A 22,057-nucleotide genomic window follows, 5' to 3' on the forward strand; every position below is an offset into this window, starting at 1 on the left:
GCTAGATCACTAAGTCACAATAGAACCAGGATACAAATAAAACTAAAAAAAGTGTATCTTGGAAGGGACTTCTAAAGAATTTACAGAATAGCATTCATAAGCTTATTAATTTGCATTACTTTGTGATAGGAAGTGCCTCTACTGGGTCTTGTTTCAGCTTCAACTGTTAAGTGCTGAAATCAGGTAGTATGTGAAGCATCCCGGGCCCCAGAAGGATGATGTTGTCCACTTGCCTCTAGAACCTCTGGGCAGGGTTCCTGCTGAACTTCCAGGACAACCAGGTGGTTTCACAATTGATCTGATATGGACAGTGTCCTTGTGTATTCACAGGTCACTCCTTTTCATGTGCAGACTAACCAGCGCAGAGCAGGATTTCTCATAAAAAAAAAATCCATACATTCTTTAAAAGCAGTGTACTTGTAACCATGTTTAGTATTTTGCCACTAGTCCTTGGTAGAGAAACAATTTGACATTACTACTCTTGGGTTTTCACAATAGTATTCCTTGTGTAACTATAAAAGCTTTTTTCATAAATGTCACTTAAATAGGACAACAACCTTGAGGCACTGACTGCTGGAGTTTGAGTAATTTCAGCATTAAGAAACAGCCAATCCATTGCCATGGGGAGACAGTCTTTTACTGCTGCTGCTTCTTTCTAAATGCTGTGACCTGGCTCAAAGCCTGATTGAAAAAGCTTCAGGATTTTGGCAGGTGTGCTGTTTTGTTATTTTCCTGGCACTAGTTTGTCAATAATTTTGCCCATCAGTGAGAGATGGGATAGAAGTCAATTACATTCCCACTCTTTCCAGGAGGGCAATTTAGAAAAATAGAGCCTGAAACTATACTGTTCCTGATGTGTAATTTGGAGAAGCCCTTTGATTTTTTTTTTGTATGTCCTTTCCTGTTTGTTTTGCTGTCTGTAACAATTTCATGAGAACAGCAGTATTTAAGGATTTCTTAGCCCAGTCTTCCATATTTGGGAGGTTTGAATGGCTCAGAAAATCATGAATTTCTCAGGCAAAAGCTTCCTACATTCATATGCTTAAAATTAATGTCTAGGACACAGTATTGCACTGACAGAGACATTGTCTTTAAATGATACCAAGATTAGTGGTGATGCCACATAGAAGGAAAGTGGGAGGGAAAGCAAGTGAGTAGGGTCCCTGAGGTATGTGGGTCTGTAGGAAGAGGTTGCAGCTAAGTAAATGTGTCATTGATGTTTAAATAATGTGTCTTACCCTCCTCATTACTGTTAATTTCTTAAAATTAAACTAATCATAATTCTGCATTCATAAGTTATCTTTTCATGAGAAAATGTCTCCTTTTTCCCTACTTGCTCTATTCATGCAGCAGATGACTGACACATTTTGTATGTAGCAAAATAGAGCATTAGTAAAAACTTTTTCTCCTCCTTGCTGTTAAAAATAGAAAATTCCATTAAACTTGTTTGGATTTGAACACAAATTCTTTACTCAGTTCAAAAGACTTCAGTGTTCTTTAATATTTCCTTGGGAAAATGACAATTTAGTTGAAAAATTTATAACCTTCTTATTGCACAAAGAGGGAATTTGTAAAAGAGAGAATGGCTGCTCAGTATCAACAGATTTTTTTGACACTGTGTAGGTCAGTAGATTATATTTGACAGTGAGTGTCAGTAGACACTGTTCAGTCTTTCAGTGTTTTTATGGTTTTAAGCAAAGGCTTAATGTGTATCCGCATAAAGGTGTAGGTGGTTATGCAGCCATTTTTAGGTAATAAACAGAATCACAGTAGGTTGGAAGACACCTGGAAAAACTCTAATCCAACCTCCAGCTTCAAGCAGGGCCAATGCTGACTTGAGACCAACTTTCTTAGGGCTTTATCCACTTGAGTCTTAAAAACCATTGAGGTTGGAGACTGTAAAACCTCTCCAGGTATACTGTTCCACTTTTTGATTCTCCTCATAGGGGAAAAGTTTCATCAGATGGAACTCTCTTGTTTCAGTTTATATCTGTTGTTTCTCATCTGCTACCAGAAGTTTTTCCATAGCCATCCAGACATGCCTTGCCTCTGTGTATACTTCGCAGCTCACCTCAGTTTGGAATACTCTACAAACCTGATGAGAGGGCACTCCATTTCCTCCAGGTAATTAATAAATGTATTGAACTAGTATAGATTCCTGTGGTACTTTGCTTTTAACCAGTGTCCAGTATCCTTTTAAATCATTTTTTACCCATGTAGTAGTCAACCTATCTTGGTCTTAAAGTTGCTCTGAGAGACAATCTAGAAAGCCTTGCTCTTTTCAAGATAATTGACATTCACTTCTCACTCCTCATGTATAAATTTAGTCCTTTCATCTAGAAGGCAATCAGTCTGATTTTGTAACATTAATTCCTGGTAAATGCATGCTGGTTACCATTCCAGTTACCTTTAATTGCTTCAGCTGCCCAGAATGTGCATAAGAATACTCATTCCATGATTTTATGGGCATGAATGTTAGGCAAAAACTTGAATCATGTTTTCTCTGAGGATGAGTGCCATATTTTTTTTTCTTCATCCATTGTAGGCCTTCCCTGATTAAATGACCTTTCAAAGATGATAGAGTGTCACAGTAACATCTTGCAGCTTTCTTAGCACCCCAGATCCATCTCATTAGGTGCTATGGACTTGCGTGGGACTAGATTTATTGAGCAATCCCTGAATCAATCCTTTTCTGCTCCTGGTATATTGTCTATTCCTTGAATATTATCTCCAGCCAGAAAGACCTCAGAGAGACTTTGTTGGTAAAGACATCTCAGCTTTTTTTGCTGGTTGTGCTATTTTTGCTTTTGAGCTGTCTCAGTTGTGCTATTTTTTATACAAATAAATATTGGAATTCCCAGGAATAAAGCATGAAAATATTGATGGAAAAAATTGCTATGGTAAAATGTATTCATTTTATAGAGAAAAACAGCAACACTGCCTAAAATTTCATGTTTCAAGAATAAGAAAGTAAAGCGGTTAACATTTTTCAAGCTTAAAATATGCAAGACAGAAAAATCATTTACTGTTGCCCTTTTTATCCAAAGGTTAAAAGACCTTCTTGCTGTTAAGTTTCCAAGACAGCTTTTTCCAAAGAGGGATGTTCTCAAATTGTGTAGAGTTCAATCAAGGGCAGAACATGCTACTGAATTAATTGTCTTTACATATCTATCTGACCTATATTCTGCAGTATTTATCCACATGTGTGCATATTTTCATAGAAAAATGCACACACATTCATATATATACACATACAAATGTCTATGTATTTGTATATAAAATTGGGCCTTTAGTACATGCTCAGAAGCACAAGGCAGGTAAGATCTGAGAATGTTTTGAGTCAAGAATGAGTCCTGGAGATGTTGAGTACAGCACAATTAACATTTTTCCCAGAATATTTTGGATTGGAATGGACCTTAAAGTTCATCTAATTACAAACCCCTTTGCCACGGACAGGGACACCCACTAGACCAGGTTGTTCAGAGCCCATCCACAGAGGCATCCACAGCTCCTTTGGGCCACATCTTCCTGTGTCTCACCGCTCTCATAGCAAGGACTTAATTTGTCAATGACCATCTTGACATTGTATCTCTGCAAGCACAAAGGGGATGCATGAAGTCAAACGCAAGTTAATCTAGTAAGAATAATTATGACAGGCGCTGTTTGTGGGGCTTAGCATGCTTAAACATTCTCTTGAGATCACCCATTAACTCTGCAATATAAATATAGCAAAATATCTATGCTCCTATACAGCTTTAAGGGTCTACCAGAGATTAGAACAAAGGTAGAGAGGAAAAAAAATTTAGATGTGCCAGCCAGGTCCATGTCCACAAAAACTTTTTATTACTTGCTTGAGAGAGAGGAATTCAAGATACTACACATTCTTTCTCACATAACTATTAATTTGTCCACTTCTATTTGCTGACTTTTTTCTCTAGATCTCCATGGTGTCTTAATGAAACTTTTGGGAAATATTGCAAAACCTTTTTATAAGGAATATATTGCCTTTTGCAGTTATATCTGAAATGGTGATTTGAAAATATGAACTAGCTAAACCACGCAATCTGCTCTCTTACTGAGTCTGTAAAATATTACCATGGTTTTAGGATGGAAGTCCAACATAGTTGCAGTAGAGCACCCATTGCTGGTATACTGGACCTGTGTAAGAGGTGTTGACAATAAGATAATACACTGAGAATGCATCTGTGTAAAAGACAAGATGATGATATGTGTAGGGCATGACCAGTATAAATGTTGAGGTGAAATTGATTTGACACTTCAGAGTCAAGCTCCAAGGTATGTCAGGAGCTGAGCAGTACCCTCAGGAAACATCAATCTATATAAGGATTCATATCAGTATTTAGATTTCAATGAGATTTCCTTAATCTGGATTTTTTTTTGTTTTGTTTGTTTGTTTGGGTTTTTTTGTTTGTTTTTTTTGTGCATTTCCTTTCCGTACGGCAACAGATCCTTTTTCAAAATTCAAGAATAGATTATCTGTTAGGTTTTTGTATGCAAAAGAAAGTTTCTAATATTGGATCGCAAATTTTTTCTTCTTATTGCAATAGAAAACATAGTAATGACTTCCACTGTGGTTGTATGATAAGGAAAATGTGGGTTGCAAAAAATATGGAATGCTACTGTGTCTTGGCTCATCCATATTCTGCCACCATCTACATGCACAATATTATGGCCTTGTGAGTGAAGAGGAAGAAACAATTTGGGAATTGGATAGCTCACTGTTACAGGAGCTCTCAGAGACAAGATATATATACTGTCTTGCTAAACTGAGTAGAAAAAACCAGCTTTCTTTTGAAGAGCATTATAAAGATAACCATAAGTGTCAAGCCATTCAGCTGTTAGAAAAGAACATCCAAGCTCAAATTATGAATGTTTTCTTTTGAAGTTTTTGGAGTGTATGTAATAATTTTTTGAACTAAAAACTTTCCTTTTGTGGAAAAATGGGAGTATTAAGATCCAATAAGGAAAAATATATATTTTTATATCAGTGTATGTGCATTTTAAGGTTTTCATTTTACTACTTTAGGTCTTTTATTTAGCCTCTTAGTTTGAAAGAAAAAGCAGACACCAAAGCAAACCAGAATTATTTTCTTCTGCTTAACCTATAACTTCCCATGTTTGCTCTTGTTACTTAATATCTCATTACTCCAATCATAAGAAACTTGCTTTTGCTATTGAAATCAAACACGAAAACCATGGAGAGTTAACTGCTGGTTTCTTCTGCAGTGGAAGTTAGTAAGATTCTAATGTAAGGCTCTCAGCATAATGGTGCTCTGTGCTGTTTAGAAATAAATATGATGACCTGTCCTAAGGGGCCACTACTGGTATATATTAACAATGTCTTCATTATACTCTTTGTTTACAGTAGTCCTCAGTGTATATAGATATTAATTATATCTTCAGGGATACCTTCAGACACAGGTGATTTCTTCTGGGATGGGGAAAAAATGGAACATGAAAGCAGATATTTCATCTAGAAAATTTTGTCAGAGGGAGGCTGAGTGAATACCATTGCTGTACTCAAAGTGCAAACTACTTGAGCAATAACAATAAAAAAAAGATCCCCATATTTAGTATACACTGAATTTAATGTAAGGCTTTCATGTACATTTGGCTTGTGTCGTCAGACTTTCTTCCACATCTGAGTCTGTGCACCTATACTAATACTATCCATTAACTGTGAAATACACTTTACTTTTCACATTTGCATTGGAGTTGCCATTGGAGGCACCACCCCTGTACTTATTTATGGAGCAAAACACAAAATGCTCTTCTAAGTTCCTTCTTTTATGAGAAACAGTCAATTTCTACTGCTGGGTATTGTCTTTTAACACTTTGTTGAAATAACAGGGAAGGCAGGCAAGAAAGAAGTAAGAAATGGGAGTATTTCTGCTGGCAGGCATGGGTCTTTTTATAATCAGTGCTATAGTTAAGCTCTATAAGATCAGAAGTTGACTGATCTGACAAGCTAGGAAGTATATGCAAGGAGTTGCAGATTTGTTTCTTCTTACCATTTCTTACCTTATACAAAGTTCTAAGCCCAAAAAACTAACAATGAATTAGAAAACATTTGAAAGGTCTGTTATTCCTCAGTGTCAGTGGATCCAAAAAATGCTGCTCTCACGGATTCCCAGATTCAGAATGAGGCTGGTGTTTCAGTGAATGCTTAGATTAGGCTCCCTGATCTTTTTCTTTAGAAACCTTCTTTCAGAGAGGGTTTTAAGTCTAGCCAGAAGTGGAGACAGAGTAAGTTAAGGACTTCTCTTCTTCCTACATCTTGAAAGATAGCTCCTCCCTAACTTCATGGAGTACCTAGCGTAAGGAAAATGCCAGAGGTACTTCTTTTTTTGGTTTAGGCCAACTGTTTGTTTTAGAATTTTTGAAATTAAGGTAGTGATAAATAACATGAGAAACACACTGCACCTATAGCAACTGTACTCTCATTGCCCGTCCCCAGTAATTTAATGTGAAACCTGTGGAAACATTACTCATTATGCAAAGATGAGAGTGATCTATTCTGCAAGAATAACAAATTGCATATACCAATTAAGAACCCAGGCCATCTGGCCCTTCAGAAAGACTTTCTCTATCTCCACTTAGTGTGATGAATTAAAAAGCTGTTTCTTTGTGCATTCTCAGGCCAAACATATTTTCTTCAAAATATCTGCTGTCTTAGATGCTTATTAAGTCAAACAGAAGGTTTTAATTTTGTTTTGGTTACTGTTCTACACTCTCAGTTGACGTAACTTCATGCAGGTGTAGATATTGATGTGAAATTCAGTGGTTTCTTTTCACAGTAGAAACTGTATCTACCCTTCTGTAGTGACGAGACACAGTCATTGAGTTTCACTGTTACATAGAGGGAATTTCCTAGAACTGGCACTCTAATGATTGAACTACATTCTCCCTGAATCATATTTCACAGCTGCAGTTTCCTCCAGCAGCTGAAACTTTCAGTTATATACCAAAGCTATACCAACCTCACTCCAGCATGTAACCTCCAAACCTAAGCTAGGCATTTCTATGAGGGACTTGCCTGAAATAACCAGTGAAAGATTATAAGGAAAAAGTGTGACTTGAGTAGCCAAGTGCAACCTGGAGTGGAATGCTTCCTTTCTCTCAGTATTTGCAGCCAGGATATTTTACCTTGCATTACAGATCCCTTGCTGATAGAACAGTGTACACAGGGCTCTCCTACTGAAGCTCTTTGATCCTGTGCAGATAGTTAGGTATCCAGCAGAGACAGGAAGAAAGTAACACTTATTTGATGTTTAAGTGCTGGTATGGATGAATCGAATTTGTGTGTTGATGAATCTTCAACTGTTTCTAAAAAGAACAATGGTTTCATTGTTTTTGAAATATATATTAGATAGCCTGATGATTTCCAAAACTCCGTGGACTGAGAGCCCTTGTCCCAAAGGAATTTTGAACTTTATCTTGGGGGTGTGTCTTCAGTAAGTTCTGTAAGAGATGACATAAGAAGCTTTTCTTACATCTGTGTGAGCATGGGAGAGACTGAGAGCAATGGAGCACCAATTGTGGGGAAGCAGTTCTAGCTTTTGCAGTTCTTCACCCAGGAGCTATAACTACTAAGCTGAACTCGTATATCAGCAGCCAAAAAACCCATAGTCAGCAGACTTAATTCACAGAATTCAGGATCCAGTAAATCTAAAATACCAGCCCAGAACAGGTAATAAGGCTGCAGAGCCCAAATTTACTCCCCTCATTTCTAACAGCAATGGAGTACTGACTCCTCTAATGAGATGACCCCAAAACTCATTCCCTGAGGCCTGTGGAGCATGTTGTGATTCTTTGCTATGCAAAATATTAGCCTGCAGGTCAAGAGATCAGAAAAGCCGGTTGCCCTATGAGAGTCTGCCGGCTCATGATCTGCAGATGTCCTTGATCTGTCTGACTTAATTGATGAATTCTGAATTCTACTTGAGCTGGAGGAGTAGGACAGCTTAATCTGTTTGGAGGACGGTATTCTTGCATTTTGAGATTAATGTGAGTGCTTTGAGACATTACAAGCTGTGTGCCTCAGGAAATATATCTAAATGTCTCTGGGACAATGCTTGAAATTAATTAATTGTTAAGGTTTAAATTTTCAATATTGGTATTCAATGGGAAGGTTAGTTATCACCTTTTTTTTCACCCATTTCAAATAAATTTTGTAAATCAGGCTGGAGGTCTAATTTAAAGACTCAGGCTTATTGCTGTTTTGACCTACTTCAAGTGAGCCTTTACATTTTTAATATAGCTCTTAAACCTCCTCTACTGTAAGTCCTCTCAAGCATACCATCTTCTATGGAAAGAAATATGTCAGAATTTGCAAATGGATAAGAAATTTTTAACTATGATTCTATTGGTTTCTAAAGAAAATATTTGGATATCACTAAATATTTGGTTTTTCCCTGCTAGAAGAGGTTTGGATTTAAAGCTTTTCTTTCTGTGCCATTATCTCAAAAAAGCAGACAAAAACATCTACTAGAACACTTTTCAGGTAAAACTGAGCTTCGAGACTTGTTGCTCATCTAGAAAAATTACACATTTGTGGGAGAATGTTTTAATTTTTTTATCTCCTTCTCCTAGCTAAGTGTATCTGTTGAGGGAAAAAGAAAACAAAATAGAAAGCCATAACGGTTCAATGAAACTGACAAAAGAGGCTATGATCATCAGCCAAATAGTTTACCGAGGCATGTCAATACAGACCTTAAAGCTTTCACCTTTTAAATCTGACTAGATTTCGTATTTCTCATATAAATATCAATCTCCTTCCTTTTCACTCTTCGTCTTCATAATACCAGTCAACTTCTGATTATGTCTCTGAAAGTAATATGTATGTAAATAGGAACTGCATGAGTGGTTCAGAGAGCATAATTTTTTACCTTAGTCACTGTTTTCTAGTGGTTGGACATAACAGCAACAGACTGATTTTGTGATATTTAACAAATGTCTCAAATTCTGTGTATGGCATGTGCCTAATTGCCTTACCATGCCTTTGCATATCTTAAAAAAAAAAACACTTCAACACATAAGAAACAACCTCAGAGAATGAGATTAATTTCCAGTCTCATTCTCTTTTACTCTTGAAATGCTGCAGTTCTTGAATTACATAAAAAAATAGTTGGGGTGGGTATCTCCATTAAAGGTTGGAATCAAGTGGAAACTCTGAACATGATTGCATGTAGTTTCAGCTGAAATATCTATCTGTCCTTCAAGACATTTTTTTCTTTTCTAAATCTCCCTCTCCCAGTCTCCCACCATCATGAGATGAGAAGATGGAGATACATAATGCGCCAATGAACCATCTGCTTATTCTCTTTCAAGGGCCTCTTCTGCACTGACTGGTCTGTTCAGCTAAATGATCCATAATGTTTACAAAAAGTAGTTTTTCTGAAACTGTTATCTATAATAAAATATGGTTTCAATTACACTATGGTCATCTTTTACAGTATTTCTATTTAACTTACATAAAATTCTCCTAACTTGCTTGAACATGCCCCAGACTATATGAGATGCTAAAAATATCAAAATCTCCTTTTCAAATCATACTCACTGATTTAAGGATAGTAGGATTTCTGATTGTGTGTTTCCAGTACTTGTGAGAAACATCTAAGTCTTATTGCCTGTCATTATTATATAATCTCAGTGTTGGTGCATATGAAAAAGGAATGTGTTTGACACAGGTATATAAGAATATGTTTTGTCATGAAATCTCAAATTTGTTTCTGAACTATTTTAGTAGAAAAAAGCCTGAATAAATAACATGTAATATCTGTCTTGAAACAAAAAACTTGCTACTTAGAATGCATAGGTTTGAAAGGAATATACTAAGAGTTGTGCTCTTAGAAAAACCTTGAAAGAAACACAGTGAGAAAATGTTGGCATATTGGAGATAATTAAACTTTTATACTGGAATACAGTAAATATAAGTTATTTCATTTGTACGAAAGAAATAGGAGAACTTTTAAAAAAGATAGTAAATTATTTTTTATGGACATTTTTATTACAAATAGGAAACCTGAACTTGTTCCTGGTGAAGCCAATGGCAAAGCTCCCACTGGGAGCTGTGAGATTAGCTTTGAGACTGGAGAGGTTAAAAGAGTATGGAATTCCTTCACACTGCAAAATGTACTGTTTATATAGTAAGTCAGATAGAAATTGCCTCAGAGTTTAAAAGTGTGCATATATATATAAATATATATACTATATATGTGTGTGTGTGTGCATGTGCACATGCGCGGGTGTATTTGCTTTATGCTGTGCATACTGAGATAATGAAAAGTGAAAATAAAGTTTTCATTTTTTGCACATAAGTTATAGTCAAGCATGGTTGTGTACAAAATGTGCCAAGTTCCAGAGAATTGAGGTTGGCCTATGAAACGTGAACTAAAATCTACCCTGTTCCCTGCTTAGACATGAGTGTAATGCACTAGATATGGGTGTAGATGTGAGAAAGAATAAAAGGAGGCAGCAGGAAGATGAAGCTTGACAGGCTCTGACAGCACAAGGTTAAAATGACAAGGATATTTATGCTAATGAGTCTGTCATACTCCTTTTCTGTTAGAATCTGTATTTGCTCTTAGAGCAACAAAAAATGTTGAGAGGGAAGGAAAGAGGAGCTTGGTGTCATTCACCAAAACAAAAAACCGTATGGGAGCATTTCTGTCACTCAAATATCTTTACACTCTAGAAGAGATTGCATTGTGCTGGGCCCCATATTTCCCAACCATCAGCCAGCTCCAGGCACAGCAATAGATTCTCAGTGCCCAGCACCAGTGACAAAAGAGCATGTGTCTTCCACGGGGTATTATTAAAGGCAATACTTTCCTTGTAATATTGACAGCATTAGTTGAAAAGAAGGGGTTTGATATTGCCATCTTATGTGATAAGACCCTGTCATGGCTTTCCTAGAGATCCCTTGTACTGCAGTGAACAGTTTGGGCAGCACATGCACAAAACATCAAGTTCTGGGTGGCATCACTTTTCATGTGATGTTATACAGGTACACACATGCATCAATAAATTCCTTCGCTGTAACCTATTTTTCAGTTAGAACATCATCTGGATTACCAGAAACAGGTTAAAGCAAGAGATGGGGAGTGTTTTCTCATTTGTGTGCAGGGCCCTTCTTTATCAGTATAAATAAATAAATAAATAAATCTTGTTTTGATCTCTGAAAGCAGGTGGCTTATTTACATTCAACAATCTGAATTACTCTGAGAAGGTTTTAAAATGTTGACAGAACTATTGATAATATAGGCAACCTTCAGTGAGAAAAGGTAATTGTAGCTGGAATAAGCAGGCCTATAGAGGGTGCTGCTTTCATAATTCAAGCTTTCTGCCTTGGCTCAATGATTCCATCAAAAATAAGTCATCAAGGGAGAGTCCTATGTTGTGCTCTGTTTGTTTAGGAACCAGGTGCAGCACGTTTGTAATTTTGAACTGCTGATACTCTGCAATTTCTGCAGTGTAAGTAAAATCTGCTGCAAAACAGACCTTACTGTTCAGCTCATTTTTCTTTCTGCTTTTCAGAAAAGAGCCTTTCTACTCAGCTAGAGTCCTGTGAAGGACCTGACTGTCCAAAGACACATCACACAGAGCAAATAATTAGATTAACATTAACATTTTGCTGGTTGTAGATATTAATGGACTTTGTATCTTTTTTTTTTCCCTTATTCAACATGGATGATGAATCCTGTTGAGTCAATGAAAATGGAAAATGGCACTTTTTTTGGTGGAAAATTAATTGATTATCCTATGACATTTTAGTGATAAATAATCAAATAGTCATCAATAGTAATCAATAGGGATAAATACCTGATTATCCTTAGTTTCTAATTTTCTGCACTTCATAATTAGTATTGACATTCATCTGCAACTCACATAAAATTAACATTGGCTCCTGAAGTCAAATTGTTAATTTCTGACTATTTGCTATAGGAGACAAATAGGAGTCCCACCACAATAATGGATAGCACATATTTATGGAGTTATTATCAAGAATAATTTCATCCTTTTTACAGTATACATATTCATAATTAAAAAGTAAACAGAGATGCTCAGTTATAAATTGTTTTATTCTAGACTATAAATTACTAAACAAGGAAAATGAAGGCTTCATAGCACCAGATGGAATGGCTATGAAGCCATGGAGGCATTGAAGCAGGGTGCCGCATGTGAGACAGTCCTGTACTAAAGCCAATGTGCAGTGGTGGATAGTCAGCACTGGGCTCTCATCATCCTTTGGGAGCCATGGCTGCCTCTACACTCTGCAGCAGTGTGACATCCCCAGTGTGGGATGAATAAATGGGATTAGAAATGAGGAAAACACAGTAAAATTGTATAGCAACAGCAGAGCCACACCACTTGTGATATGTTCCACAGCACATTTTGCTGCGCCCACCTTCAGTTTTCCTCTCTCTTTAGTGGAGAAAAGTGTTAGCTTTATTTTAAAGGATGCCTTTAGAGAAAAAAGGAGAAAAATGAAATCTTTAGTTCTTATGTATTGGTATTAGTTACTAAGTCTGACTTTTAAAGAAGTCAAGTGCACAGTATGTTGTAAATCGCAGAAAAGGTAAGAATGCCTGCTTTCACCTTGTGAATATTTATTTATATTGGAGTTTGAGATTCTCTGAATAGAACTAGCTCATGAGGAAAGCAGAGCTGGGTGACATTCTTTTTAATATTTGCAGTCATCAGGATATCATAGAAATAGTACTGCTAAGGTTTTCTGCATCTTGCACTAGCTGAAGGTTTTGGCGAAATACTGGTGAAGGAATATTGTCAAGACAATTTTGGGTCCTCAGCAATTTGGTGTTTTACTGTGGGGCATGCCAGCTTAAGGCTTTAACACTTCTAGGAATATACTGGAGTGATCTGCCTAATTCCAGAGAAAATCACCTATTGTACCAAGTATTTTTGACTCTGTTCTTGTGATGATCTCCCTCTGTACCAGCATAACATGCTATTGAAATAAACACTTTCACTTTAGGAAAACATCTCCTAGTTATTTTTATTTATTTTTCTATTTTACTCACAAATTAAGAAGTACATGTACAATATATGCCGCATATTAAGAATAGTGTTACAACACATAGAGAGTATTTTAAATTAACTAAGAGATAAACATGTATTTTAAATCATCTAAGAAGGATCATTTAAAGTAGGTGTAAGTATATCTTCTATTATAAGTACTTCTGTAACTATTTCTTAGAATAGAATATATTCATAAGGCCATTAATTAGAGAGTTAAGCACAAATTCCATGGGGCTGCCAAGGGGTGCACAATTAGATCTGCAAAAATTTTGTAAATGGGGAGCTTAAGGACAAATTGCCTGAAGCTTGTATTTTTATGCCTGTTATGCCTGCTCAGTGTCTGTTGGATAGGTTGTCTGTTGCAGGAGCTCAGAGAAGCTGAATTCTAAATACTCACCTAGATTTTGTGAGAGTCTAGATTTTTTAAACCCAAGACCCTAGAAAGCTTCCTGAAATATTTAGCTTGACCAAAATACATGCTGATCTACTACAAACACATTATCCTAGCAAATAACATATCTAAGACTCAGTTACGATATCTAATTATTGAAAATTTTGAATAGTTTTATAAGAGATACGTCCCCAGATAAAAACCCCCCTTTTTATACCTCTTTATTAAGTGGAGGAGCTGAAGTACAGACACAAAAGGCTCAGTCTTTGAGACTGCTGAGATGTTGAATGTGAGTGAGAAGAGATGAGGTTAAGGTCTTCCAAGCTTCAGGGAAGCACTGATTTCCTTGCCTATTCTTTAAATAGATCTTAGAGTACTGCAATTATTTTCATCAAAACTTCTGCAATACATAAAGAGGAAAGTGCCATGAAGCCTTTTATTGAGGTTTTTCATGTATGTCTATTTGTGAAAAATATTCCTTATTTCCTTAGCATTTCAACCTATTGTACATGTATATGCAGACTACACAGCTTTGTGGCTTGTAACTGACATGGACATGAACTACTTTAAGTAGAGCACATCGTAATGCCACAGGCTTTTGAGATTTCCATTATGAATGATGAGTATGACCATGCAGAATGCTTTAAATGCTATGTGTGGAGGTAAACATCATATCAACAATGACTCATAGTCAGAATCCTGTCTTCAAACTCTTTAGGCCTTGAGAAAGATGTGGGGTTTTAATCTAAATGTGAAAATGCTGTTATATCATAAAAGAGTACATTGAAGTATCATGAGAAAGAATCTGACATAGATTTTTGAAGTGACACATACTCTGTGCTCAGAAGGTACCCTTCCTTGTAAGGTTTTTGTTTTGCTTTGTTTCATTTTGTTTTGTTTCATTAAAAGGAGAATTTGAGACTCGTACTTCACATCAGTCTGTCTATATCTGAATTATTAAAAACTGTGATTTCCCATGCATAGGGGATTGTTTCCATTTTCATTTAGCAATTCAGATGGAGTCCAAAACTCCTCTCTGCCTCTGTTGAATAGGAGTACTTAGCTGTTAGCTCTTCTCTTCAACAAGGCAAGGTGTTGTGGAGAAACGTAGGGAAAACATTTGGCTTACAAAATCACAGAATCACAGAATATGTCAAGTAAGAAGAGACCCAATGATTATCGATCCCCACCTCCTGGCCATGCACAGGATGCCCCAAGAGTCACAACATGTACCCAAGAGCATTGTCCAAATGTTTCTTGAACTGTCAGGCTTGGTGCTGTGACCACTTCCCTGGGGAGCCTGTTCCAGTGCCCAACAAACCTGGATGGTGAAGAACCTTTTCCTAATATCCAACCTAAATCTTCCCTGACACATCTTCAGGCCATTCCCTCAGATCCTGTCACTGTGAACCACAGAGAAGAGAGCAGTGTCTGCCCCTCCTGTTCCCCTCACAAGGAAGTTGTAGACCAGACTGGGATGAGTTGTACACTCAGTCTCCTCTTCCTCAGGCTGAACAGACCAAGTGACTTCAGCCACTCCTGATATGGCTTCCCTTCAAGGTGCTTCACCATCTTCACTGCCCTCCTTTGGACAGTCTCCAAATCTTTATATTGTTCCTATATTGCAGTCACCAAAGCTGTACACAGGACTTGAGGTGAACTTGCCCCAGAGCAGAGCAGAGTGGGACAATCCCCTCTCTTGCCCAGCTGGCAATGCTCTGCCTGATGCATCACAGGACACGACTGGCCCTCCTGGCTGCCAGGGCGCCGCTGACTCACATTCAACTTCCTGCCAACCAGGACTCCCAGGTCCCTTTCTGTGGTGCTTCCCTCCAGCATGTCATTCCCCACATATCCATACATCCAAGGTTGCTCCATCCCAGGTGCAGAATCCAGCACTTTCCCTTGTCATATGGTTGGTGATTACCCATCTCTCTGATTTTTCAAGGTTTCTCTGCCTTGGAGGGAGTCAACAGCTCCACCCAGTTTTGTATCATCAGAGAATTTGCTCCGTATCCCTTTCCATCCTGCATCCAAATCATTTATGAAGATGTTAAAGTGAATGGGGCCTATGATGGAGCCCTGTGGAACCCCACCAGTGACAGGACACCATTCTGATGCCAATCCATTCACTATAAGCTTTTGTGCCCAGCCTGTGAGCCTGTGGCTCATGCATGCCCTGATGTGGGCCGGACATTTTGTCCCAGAGGATACTGTGAGAGGCAGTATGAAAAGATTTACTTACATCAACTGCCTTCCTTTGATAATTAGGGGGGTTACCTTGTCATAAAAGGATATCATGCTTGACAAGCAGGACATTGCTCTAAGGAAGCTGTGCTGGCTGTGACCAGTGACTGCATTGTCTTTCAGGGTTTTTTTTAATACCTTCAAGAATAATCTTCTCCATAACTTTATCAGGCACTGAAGAGAGACTGACAGGTCTGTAGTTCCCAGGGTCCTCCTTCTTGTCCTTCCTGAAAATCAGGACAATATTCCCCAGTTTTCAGTCAGCTGGAACCTCTCCAGATTCCCAAGATCACTCAAAAATGTGATGACATCAGGTAACTCTGAAACCTCTTGGATGAATCCCATCAGGCACCATAGATTTTTAGGGATCCAGCAGATCCCACACAACTTCAGGGTCAACTGGGAGTTGATCATTCTCATAGTCATTGTATTCCAGCTCATAGCACTGAAACCCCCTTGATTCATCATCTCTGTTAAAGGCTGAGAATGTGTTAAGCACTTCTGTTTGTCTCTGTCAAGCATATTAGTGACGTGACCATATTTTACTTTATGTATGAAATTAAATTTATTTAAAAACCAAGTAGATTCTCAGAAATTATGTTTTTCCCTTCCTAGTGAAATATGGTAGTGGAATCTTTATCATGACTCTTAGAAGCTTCTGGCATAGAGATGAAAGCTTGATCTTGCACTGTTGTGCTGTTAAATCTCTGGCACACAAACATGCATCCAGAAAGCATCCTGTTGCACTTGGTAAAAATGAAGGGTTTGGCTAAAGCATAGGCTAGTACACGAGGTGATGGAGGCAAAAGCTAAACATGTATTTGTTTTTCTAGGATGAACTGAAGAATATCTCCACCCTTTCTTGTCTTCTAAAATGCTAATTAAGGCATTAGTCTTTATTATAGTAATTACTGTAGTTAGAGGCAAGTTAATCAAGTCCTGTCTGGCTTTATCCCAAACCCTTGATCTGGCTCTGCTCCTTGTCCCTGAACAAATACAAATCAAGGACAAGAAGTACCAAGCCAGAAAAGCATTCAGACATTATACTGATAGTCATATATAGAGAATGGTCATGCACCACACTGAGAACAAAACTGTCCTCAAACATCTCAAATCTACTTTGACTGTTTTAATCAAACTGGCAGAACTGTCAGCCAGACACCAGTGATGTGCACTGAAACCATGCCATGCTCTGCAGGTAGCATGGTGGTGGTGAAGCACTAATTGCCCAGTGATATTTTAACTACAAAAAAGGGATGCAGGACAGTGCTTATTCCCATATAACCATCCTCACTGGTCTTAGGCCCCTGTTCCATGATCTTCAACAGGTTGGAGGTACAACTCAAGGCATTTCCTCCAAAATTATTTTGTTCTTTGTCTAAAGAACATCCCATTTTTACATTCTTTGATAATTTGCTCCTCCAAGAATTACTTAAGCAGCTTTTCTAGTTAGAAAGAAAGCCAGTGTCTTGGTTTGGAAAGACAGGAGTCTGCTAAGGAAGGCAGGAGCCTCCCCTGAAATGGAGAATGTAAACCCTCCCCACCCCCCTGAATTGCTATAATTTTAAATTAAGGGGCTCTCAGGCAAAGATATGGGAGCAGCAAATAACAGTTCTTTAATAGAGAAAAAAAAAAGAATAAAATAAACAATGCAGTCCACTAGAACAACACTGACAGAGTCAGAACCCAACCTGACACCCTGTCGGCCAGGGTGTTGGTGGTAGTCTGATTGAAAATGTGGCTGCAGTCCTCCTGAGGTATCAGGTGTCATTCTGTTGGAGCAAAGGGATCTGTAGAGAAGGATGTAGTCTTCCTCTGAAGACCCAGTGGAGGAAGAGGCAGCTGCTATTCCTCTAGGGAATCCCGTGGAGAAAAGCCTAGCTGGTGTTCCAGAACCTCAGTGTATATCGGGGTAGCAATGCTTGGCTCCTCCCTCTGGGCGGAGCATCTCACAATGGGATGTTATAGTTCTTATCAGTCATGCACTGACATTCAATAGTCTGTTATCAGCAGAGGTCCCCTCCCGAGGGAGGTGTGAATGTGGTCACTCAAAGAGAGAGATAAGGCAAACTGCCCACTTGACAAAGGTAATCTGCCATACAGATGGTAATGGAAAACATCTTGCATGCAATCTTCAACAGCCAGCTAAAAATACAGTATTTCTGACTTTGTTAAGACTTATTTTATTTCTATTTAGGACTTTTTGAATAGTAAGAAGTTAACAGGTGTGACACCCATAATCTCTGCTGTGACGGAGCTGTGCTCTGCTGCTGGGCTAGACAAGTATCTCTCTGAGCAATTCAGTGTGCAGTCAAGCAAACCGCAGAGCTGTTGTCAGGAGCAGGAGCATCCTAGAAAGAGATGAGGACAGAGGTGGAGCAGGCAGTTGTGTATGCTGTGGGGCTTTTCAGCAACATGTGGAGACCCTTTCAAGTTATAATCAATTGAGCATCTTTTTGAGACAGGAAAATACTGTGACCCTTTCCTAAACTGAGAGCTTCAGGCTTCAGTAAGACTGCACCCCTGAGTTTCACTGAATGCTGTCTTCTTCCTCAGAACACCAGCAGAATAGTTCAGCTTTCCAGTACTTCCATCTTAATATCTTCCTGTATAGCACCATAAACTCTAGTAATAATTTATTAACTGGTTTTTTTCCCATTTGTGAACAGAATTCAACTGTGCAAAATAAATATTGCATTTGTTATTAACTAAATTTACACATTCAGAAAACTAAAATCATAATTTTGTGTTGCCTCCGCTTGAGGCGCGGCGTCCTGGATTGGGAACAGCACGGCGGCAGCCCTCTTTGCCACTCGGTCCAATTACTCGCATACACCAGTGTGGTCGACGGTAAATGGCGTTTATTAATGGTAGGACAGGGTAATTTATAGCAGGGGCTAACGGTTTAATGGCAGAAGGGGAGGGGTTCCGTCTGCCTGTGACATCATGATATCTTGCTGGTCCTCGACCTCCCACATTTCCCCCCCTCTTATGACTAATTATAAACATAGAAAGTATAAAGGCTATAAAAAACACAAAGGCTACTGAACTGAAATGTGGTAAAAACTGGCAACTGGAAAAAACAATGACCATTTCCATAACTTGTCTTAAAGCAACTATGTCTAACAAAAAAAATATGTTAACTTTTATAACCGATTTTCAACAAAGTAAACTCATCCAAAATGTAAGGCCCAAAATCACTTCCAGGGGTATTGCAGCAAGAGGGCCTCATAGGTTGGAATCAAGGACGATCAGTCATGGGGACGAATTGAACCATGACTCAAAGTGTCTTTGTAGGACTTCCTCCTTAGTTTTCCGGCACTTTTTGGAGAGGCTTCTCCCTGTCAATGTTTTGGGATGAAAATCAACTTAATCAGTCAGGTAACACAGTTGATGATTTGAAACCATATGATTGCCCGTCACTACAACACTGACCTATCATCCCAGAGTCTGCGATGACTGATGAATTTCAACAAGAGAGAATTGGAGAACTCATGTCCGGATTCATGGTTCTCCAAATTCCTTTTGAACTTTTTAATGCAGAAAACCTCTGGGATGATTGTTGATGATTTCATTCAAGTAGAGCTAGAACTTGGCCAGAATTCGAACTCTACTTGATGGACATCACTTACATTTTAGGCAATAAGACCACTATCCTTCGAAACTTTGAACCATGATTGAAAATATTTTTGTTGAGCCTCTCTCCCAGTCCTTCTCTGTGCCAGCGTCTCCTTTAGTTCGGCCATGGAGTTTTTCACGACCCCAGCATGGTCTGTCGCCAAGCTGCTTGACGATTTGTCGTGGCCTTCAGGAAATGAGGTATACAGGTTGCAGGAGTGTCTAAAGACTCAATCCTGCAAAAAAAACTTCACAAGTTTTATTAGTTTCGCCCTGAAGGTCCGGTTTAGCTGACTTAACCGGGCACCATTTAATTTTACCATTTTTCTTGACTGCTGCATACCCTCGCCCTGTGAGTACCAGTCTCCAACCCTGTTCCCATACTCCTAGCTCATTTTTAATTATGACCCGTGGGCCTTCCTCTAGTGCTCAGGTGGCCCAGTGCCTCTGGGCAGGGCTTTTTTGTCTCGTCTCCCCTAGGGAACTGATTTACTGCTGGCAGGGCAGTTGCCAGGATGCACGCTTGGTCTTCAAGAAGCTCCACATTCAGCTTCTTCCCAGGGGGCCCGGGCGGGTTGTGGGGGGCCTCTCTCCCAGATCCGGGAGGTTTTTCTGGGGTCCTTTTTTGGGGGAGTTGGCGGCAGGGGGGGCAGGGGGACCCCACTCTCCTCGTAGGCTTTGCGCTTGGCCGCCGCCTTCAGCTGCGCCACCGTGTGGTCCTTGATGAGGGTGCTGAGGCAGTTCAGGTCTTCTCTGAATCAGGACACGGCCCTGCAGAGCAGCACCAGCTCTGGCTCCATCCAGCGGGACTCCGCGGGGGAGCTGTCTGTCTCCGGGTGCAGCTGCATCGTCAGCTCTCCTAGGCGTGTGAAGGCGGCGTCAGCGGCTGAGAAAATCTCTCCGACTTTTGTGGATGCTGACGTCATGGCTGCCCTTTCTGGCCTCTCCGGCCGCCGCTGCCGAAGCTCTGGCTCTTTGATGATGGTGGCGGGGGGAGGGGGCTGTGTGCAGCCCCGGTGCCCCCTCCCTCTCCCGTTTCCCTGATCTCTGGATCTGCAATCTTTAACAATATGCCCCTTCTTTCCACATGCCCAGCATGGGCCCCTAGATTTCATCTGGGGTGGGGGAACAGCTGCTGGTGGGTAACCTGACTGAGGGCAGTTCACTGCGACGTGACCTGCCTGGCCACACTTAAGGCATGCCATCACACTGGTTATCGCAGTGTGGACAGCTGTCTGAATAGGGGGTAGATGCTCCTCTTTCACGACATGCCTAATCATGTCTGCGATGGTAGACCTGGGTGGTAGCGACCATAGGATGTCCTTGGTAGCAGTATTACACTGTTGGCATAAGCACTCTGCTAAAACAGGGCCCTTTGCTTCCAATAGTAGAGCGGAGGAGTCAAGGGCTGCCTGGAGGCGGTCCACAAACTGTGTGAAACTTTCACTTTCGCTCTGCCTTATAGTAGACCATGGCGATGGTCTGGCAATTACTTTATATGCAGAGCGAATAGCCGCTCTGGCAGCTCGGGCTGTTGCATTGACCTCATGGGCCCGAAGGCCCTCAGCCTGCGCCTGGGGAGTAATCATCGTTGGGTCGGTGCTCATTAAGCGCTGTATGCTGGAACCATGTAGTGGGTGGTCTGCTCCAGTCACTAAGGCCAGTTGCTTCGCACAGTTGTCCTCCCATTCTTCCTGAAAAACAATCATCCCTGCCCCATCAAAAATTAATCTGCATGTCTGTTTGATGTCAAACGGAAGCATGTCATCCCCTCCAAAAACGCTATCAATAAGAGTGGAGACCATCGCTGAATTAATCCCCCTGTCAGCAATTGCTTTAACAATTGCCGTATATCTTTGGGGTTTACCAGCGTGTAAGTTCTCTGGTTTCCATAAGGCCCCCCCAGTTGGACAGGAAACGCCAGCGTGGCTGATGGAGCCCACTCAGCACATGCTATTTTTATTTTCCTCCAGCCAGTAAGAGGAACTCGTTCTTTTTTCCCTTTGACCCAAGCCGGAGGATTATGATGGCTACCCCTGTATGCTCTCACTCCCTCTTCCTCAGAATCAGAATCGGACTTGGGATCAGTAGTCGACCACTTGTGGAGCCACTCGTCCCAGCCTGAGTCGGACTCAGATCTGGAACTCGACTGACTGGACATTTCTGGACTCCAGGACCTTCGACCGTGCCTCTTTTTCTTCGCATTGGGCCACTCCCCTCCTCTAGGCTCGCCCTGCCTTCTGCTGGGAGAGGCTAGTGTCTTATTAAAATAAGTTTTCAGACGCACGCTCCATGCAGCCTCAGCTTCCCCTCCATGTCTTTCCCCTCCTTCTTGCTTGCGCGTGTCTTCTCTGTCCCCACCGACTGCGTCTGCACTCCCCCCGCTCTGGGGTTCGCCACCCTGCAGCGCGAAAGGTGGAGGCCCCGCCCAGGCTCCGTCAGGCCCGGAGGTAATGGTAGCGCCTCACGCCGCCGAGTTAACGGCAGCGCCTCTTGCCTCTTCTAACAGTCCGTCCCAAAATGACTGTCCTTTTCCCGTAACTGGTACGCCTGGGCTCGGGGGCCATGAAGAGTATCCCTGTGGCTGTAGCTCCCTGCACTCAACAAACTCATGATTTCCCGCTGTCTGTCCGGCCGTCTCCTTTCCCAGCTGGGGCCCTGCCTTCATAAAGTCCCGCGCGGCTTTCCACTTTTCCCGCTCCGGCCAAACCTTTTGCAGAGCCCGCCTAACTCTTCCCC

At 40.3% G+C, this 22,057-nt stretch overlaps 1 pseudogene; it reads right to left on the reverse strand.

Moving 5' to 3' along the window:
* Window positions 1-19,848: 19,848 nt before the first annotated feature.
* Window positions 19,849-20,244, reverse strand: LOC115912338 (annotated as a pseudogene).
* Window positions 20,245-22,057: the final 1,813 nt, after the last annotated feature.

Source organism: Camarhynchus parvulus, chromosome 2 (genome assembly GCF_901933205.1).
Source record: "Camarhynchus parvulus chromosome 2, STF_HiC, whole genome shotgun sequence".
In the NCBI taxonomy this organism is placed as follows: Eukaryota; Metazoa; Chordata; class Aves; order Passeriformes; family Thraupidae; genus Camarhynchus; species Camarhynchus parvulus.